The sequence below is a fragment of the Lissotriton helveticus genome, chromosome 5_1, assembly GCF_964261635.1.
Source record: "Lissotriton helveticus chromosome 5_1, aLisHel1.1, whole genome shotgun sequence".
NCBI classification, from domain to species: domain Eukaryota; kingdom Metazoa; phylum Chordata; class Amphibia; order Caudata; family Salamandridae; genus Lissotriton; species Lissotriton helveticus.
In genome coordinates this window covers 205,138,063-205,144,062 of record NC_136065.1, presented here as the reverse complement: position 1 = coordinate 205,144,062, position 6,000 = coordinate 205,138,063, and positions in this window count along the sequence as shown.

The following is a 6,000-nucleotide window of genomic DNA, read 5'->3' as shown; positions in this document are numbered from 1 at the left end:
GCTAAAGTGAGTGTGAGTGAGAATGAGTATGTGATAGGGGAAGTGAGTCAGAAGGAGTCAGTGAGGGACTGACAGTAAATGTAAGTGAGGGTGATGAAGCTAGAATGAGAGAGTGAGGGGGAGGGAGTGAGAAAGACTGGGAGTGAGATTTGTGTGTGTCTTCCTCAGTGTATGGGCAAGTGAAAGTGAGAATCAATGACTAAAAGTGAGAGGCTGATTGCATAAGAGTAAGTGAGTATGTGTGTCAAATTATTTGATTGAGTGAGTGGGACTGAGAATGAGAGTGTTGGGTAAGTGAGAAAGCGTTATTGTGAGTTAGAATGAGTGAGTGACGGTAGTGAATTACCGTAAATGAGGAAGTGTGTGTGTGTGTGTATGTACGCGTGCGCATCTGTAAGTGTGCGTGTTATGCTTGGTGAGTCATCCACTGGCCTTGATATTCTCAAGGTAATTCTTGGCATGTGAGTGTACCAATGGCCACCTACTGGCACTGGTCTATCAGAGGTAATGGTTGTAAAGCATGGTACAAGTGGCAAAACACCTGCTCTGTTATTCAGGTTGTAAATCAGAGAATATAAGGGCACCTATGGCAAAGTACTGGTGCAGGCACGTTAGAGGTAATTTATAATCTAAGATTGTACAACCATGGCTTTTGGGGATGTTGGAGGCACCCATGAGAAAATTCTGGCCCTGAGAAAGTAGAGCCATTTTGGACATATGGCACACTCATCCTATATTAACGCCATGAATGGCAAAAATCTGGTATTGGTACATCACATATAATTCTTGCATAAAGTGACTACTGTCTACAAAAAGCTTACAATGGCACACTGGAGGTAACTCATGGCAAATAAACAAATAGTACGAGTCCCATAGCAAATTTTGAGACAAACAATTATGTCAACTCCTGGGAAGCATTAAGATTCGACTGCACATCATAAAAGTTCTGGAATGTTTCATATGTGCCATTTCAGAGTCTATGGCTTTGTAGCAATTTATTTATGGAAATTGTGCTTTATAATGTACTATTGTTTGGGGGGATAGTACGCCCTGCCACTTTTAAAGATCTTCAATAGACTTGGGCTGTGCCCAATGGGGTCTGACAGCAGAGTCTAGCCTTCAGTCATCCAGCCTCCCTGACCATAGAGCCCTCTGGTCCGTACTTTTGGCTATTTCCATGTGGCTCTCCGTGCAGGGAATGGGTTTGCCCTCTCCATCAGTCCTTCTACCTCTAGAGCCAGCTGGGTCCATCACTCGCTATGTTCTGTGGGCTCTATGGTTCTACAATCTTTAGTCTTGACTAGAGGACTCCATAGACCTAAGGTAGTCATGAGCCATGCTGAGGGCTTAGACCCCTGACCCATTGGGCTATTTTTATTTTAATAACCTCCTAAAACTTACAACATTGTGAAACACTCAGTGAAATGATAGATGATTCTACTCACCTCTATTGTTTTATTTGTTTTACTGATGAGTTTTGAACACATCCAAAGGCTATAGAAAGGATCTGCCCCATAGGTCCTTGTACTACTTCCATTATGATTGCCTTTTTAGGCTTTCTGGGTGCAAAACTATGGAAGGACTCCGAGGCTTGACACAAACCTACTTTCTTTTAGAAAGAATCTAAAAACATGGCTGTTTAATCAATAAATGGCTTCTTCCGCTCATTTCTCTCCGCTGTCTATGTGCCAGGCCACTCTAGCTTGAGTAGCTATGTGCTTAATTAAATATTGGATTTTCATTTCATTTCATTTCTTCCGAGGAGCAGAGGACACAGCATTGGTCTGTTCTTTCAATCTCAAATATACTTTTAATTTTTCTCCGTTGGGCATGGCAAGTTCCTGTAGAGCTTGTCCTTACTACCTTTGAGGGAGAGAAGATTAAATATGTTTACGTTCTCTGTGGAGAAAGGCAGGCCCAAGCAGGACATCCTGAACCTGCTCCACTACTCACTGTTCATGATTCGCTGCAGAGAGCTACAGCATGTCACTGCTACCCCGGACTCCTGCGCCCAGATTCAGAAAACTGTCATGGAATGCAGCGCAGCCCGACAGAGGACTGCTCCCCATTTTTTAATTTAATCAAGTTGCCCCCCTGACATTCCATCTAAGGGTTCGGAGATGCCCCCCCCCCATGTCCCCAGAGGCGGGGGTAGTCATGAGTGTTATGTTAAATTAATTTATAGAGTGCACATACACCGGTTGGTTTCTTGGCGCTGGTTTATAGGATCTGTTGAAGCCCAGTTAGTTAATTGTGTGCCCAAATTCAGACGCTTGGGTAAATAGCCATGTCTTAAAGAGCTTTCTAAATCTTAACAGGTCTGTACCAGCTCTGATATCAGCTGGAAGGGAGTTGCACAATCTCTGCACCAGCACAGTGAACCTGCTGCCACCTTGACGTTTCAATTTGTAAGGGGGTATGGCCAACAGATTCATGTGGGATGAGAGTGGGTACGTGCCTTTGCACGAGGCTGGAGATGAATTTCCGGCTTGTACCATGCAGGGCCTTAAAAATAATGCAACCGGCTTTGAATGCCGAACGTTGAGGAATGGAAAGCCAGCGCAGTTCTCTCATAATGGGGGAGACATGCTGCCATCTAGGCTGCTGAAAAATCTATCTTGCTGCCTGGCTCTGTACCAATTGCAGTCTTTTAGTGAGGTATAATGGGATGCCAAAATAGTACAACAAGTTGATGTAATCTGAGTGTGATATGACCAGGTCTAGAACAGCCTGTATCAATGCCTCCCTGGTGAGGAGTCTGCTAATCTTCTTTATTTTTCTCAGCTGGAAGAAGCCGGTCGAAGTAACTAACCCAATTTGGGTTTTCATGGTCAGGTCGCTGTTAATTATCACCCAAGGCTCTTGGCCGATGGGAATGGAATAGGGGGGGAGCCCAACGCCATTGGCCAGAAATGGGAACTCCAAGGGTTCTGTGTGCCTCCTATCGTGATGAGTTTGGTCTTGTCCGGATTGAGTTTTAGGTGGTTGCTGTTCATCCAATCACGGATGTACAGCATGGTAGCTTGAAACTCAGCCACAGAATCGGGAGTGTTAATGATGGTAAACATTAATTGCAGATCATCTGTGACAAATGTATATAGTATGTAAATGTGTGTCTAATTGAACCTGAGCAACGGGACTGCATCAACGCATGGAAACCACCCTTAATAGCAACAATGCACTCCCCTCCCCCACCCCCATATTTCAATGAACAAGAAGTACATGTCGTGGTTTGTGTCCCTGCCTAGCCCCACGGGGTAGATCACCACCAATGGATCCCACTATCCCAACACCCAAAAAACATAGTCTCTAGAGGGGATCCTGGTTATGGCTCTCTAGAGGGGCAGTCATTTAAAAGCACCCATTGAGCCTACACCCAGGATGTGTTAATGATCAAACCCCAAAGTAGTGTACCTGGGGATGGATAAGCACATCATGCACATATACTGTATAGAAGAAGAGAGACGGTATGCAATCTCATCATGACATCATCAAGGCATGTCACATTTTTTTACGAGTTACATAGGGCGTACCTCACCCCGGGTAAGGTGAATGAATACTTCAGGGCCTCGACAGCGTGTCCACGGTGTAATCTAGAGTGGGCGGGGCTCCTACACATGTTTTGGGACTGTCCACATCTGGGAGAGTACTGGAGGTGGGTGACATCTGAACTAGCGGCAGCAACGGGGAGAGGGGTAGCACTGATGCCAGGCTGTTGTTTTTGCATTGGTTCCCACACACTGCCAAGACCAAAGTCACTAGCAAGTTCATAGACCTGGGGCTAGTCTTGGCCCAGAGGGAGATCACCAGCCACTGGAAGGCAAAGAATGGCCCCAACTTAGGGTGATGGTCCAGGGAGTTAGTGAAATGGGCGGAGGCGGAGGGGACCTGTAGATTGTGAATGGCCTGGTGAACTGAAAGCGACAAATCCCTGGAGACGGCGTGTGCATGGGTGGCACTGGTGGAGTTGGTAAAACACCCAACAAGCAATACCGATGACACCCCCGAGTAGAGGGACCCTGCAGTAGGCAACTGAGTTTGGGAGGCACTGTTTGGCTAGAGTGTAGAGCGCAGGTAGAGCGTGAAGACCCTGGGAAACCACCTATCCCTGACACCGAAACTTGAGAACTGGCATATATAGCCCACGCAACATCACTGTCCTGCCCGCGGATCAAACAGAAGCCATTTTATTTACTCAGCGGCATGCCTAGGGGGTTGGGGAGAGGGGGGGAGGGGAGTTTGATCGAGTCACATTATATAGGTGATAGCTAGGGAGATATCGATTAGCAGATCTCATTGCCTCCTATTGTAGGACAGAGGGTGGGGTAAGAAGGATTAACCCCATTTCCGGTCATATCACCCCACGTCTAGAGGAGCTTTTCCTGTTTATACAGATGCTGATGATATAATGGAAATGTGTAATGTCCTGCTGAATCCTAACTTTGATTTTAGATATGTCCTTTACAGCCCTCTTCGGGTTCTTCAATGTGATTATGCTCCTATAACCTAATAAAATTTGTTTAAAAAAAATCAAGGCATTCCTCACTTCTGTTGTGCGCGGCTCGCCCTACAATGCATTTAATTTCTTTTTGGGGTGCGGCCCGCCGATCCTCATCTTTAGCAATGGCATCCAGTCATCTTTTCTTTCATTGTGCGTGACTCGCCCAACAACTCATTTTTATTTCATTTTTGTCAGTGTTTGGCGCTCGGCATGCCATGCTTCATCTTTACAAATGGTGGTCAGTGTTCTAGTCCCATTAGCTCTCCCATTGCATTCCATTTTCTGTAATCCTGTCTCAACTGGACACACTTAATAGTTTTTATGTAGGGCGCCTCCTGTTCCAGAACAGCGATACCATAAAATGGTCAATACATCACCGTGCTGTCCTTGGAAATAACTCTCTGCTAAGTCAAATACATTAGAACAATAAATGGTGGCAAACTTCCCTACTACTTGAATTAATGCGTTTGTCTGCCGTGGAGGTCTGTGTGATAGCTTTAGCAATGCACAGAGAATTATGGTTTGGAACATAAATGCAAGTTTGCGAATGCCACTGGAGTTTAGGGCCATATGTATCAAGCTAATTAGCATTCGCAAAGGTCGAAATTCTGCGAATTTCGGCCTTTGCGAATGCTAATTTGACAAATGGTATGTATCAAACATGTTTGATGCAAAATAAGGAATAGCAAAATTTGCAATTCCTTATTTTGCGATTGCACTTAAGGAATCGCAAAATTTGCGATTCCTTAAATGCAATGTATCAAACAAAAAATATTCAAAAAATGCCATTAAGGATTCGCAAATTACCACCAACTTCTAGTTGGTGGAAATTTGCGAATTCTTTTCAAAAAGCTTTTTTCCAAAAAACAAAAGGTGCCATATGACGCCCATACATGCCCTTAGGGCATGTGTGTGCGCCATATGCCCCCTAATGTCTTTTTCAGGGGTGCAGCAGGGTGTTCTTGAGACACCCCTGCACCCTTGAAGAAATTCCTAATTTGCGATTAGTTAATTGCTAATCGCAAATTGCACCTTCATTCCTATGGGCCTCCTGGCCCATAGAAATGAATGGATAATTTGCGATTAGCAATTTGCTAATCGCAAATTAGGAATGGTAAAGAATCGCTATTTAATAGCGATTTTGTACATACATACCGTTTTGCGAATTCCAAATAGCGATTCCTTAAAATTCGCTATTTGGAATTCGCAAAACGGTAGTATGATACATATGGCCCTTAGTTTTACAACTTGGAATCCAAACATCACTTCATTCAATTCTATTTGCAAGGAAGGCGGAGTCTTATTAGCCACAGGCTAGAAATGTTCCCATTTGAGCAGTTTGGGGTGGGTTGGTGTGGCTGGCTATGGGTCAGAATTGAGCTTTTGTCGAGCTCAGGGTGATCCGTTGATGATCTCCTCATTATTAAGATCCGGTGAGAGTTTAAGTCACCAAGCTGTCATCATGTCTGCCGCTGTTTTCCTAGGTAAACATTGCGCAT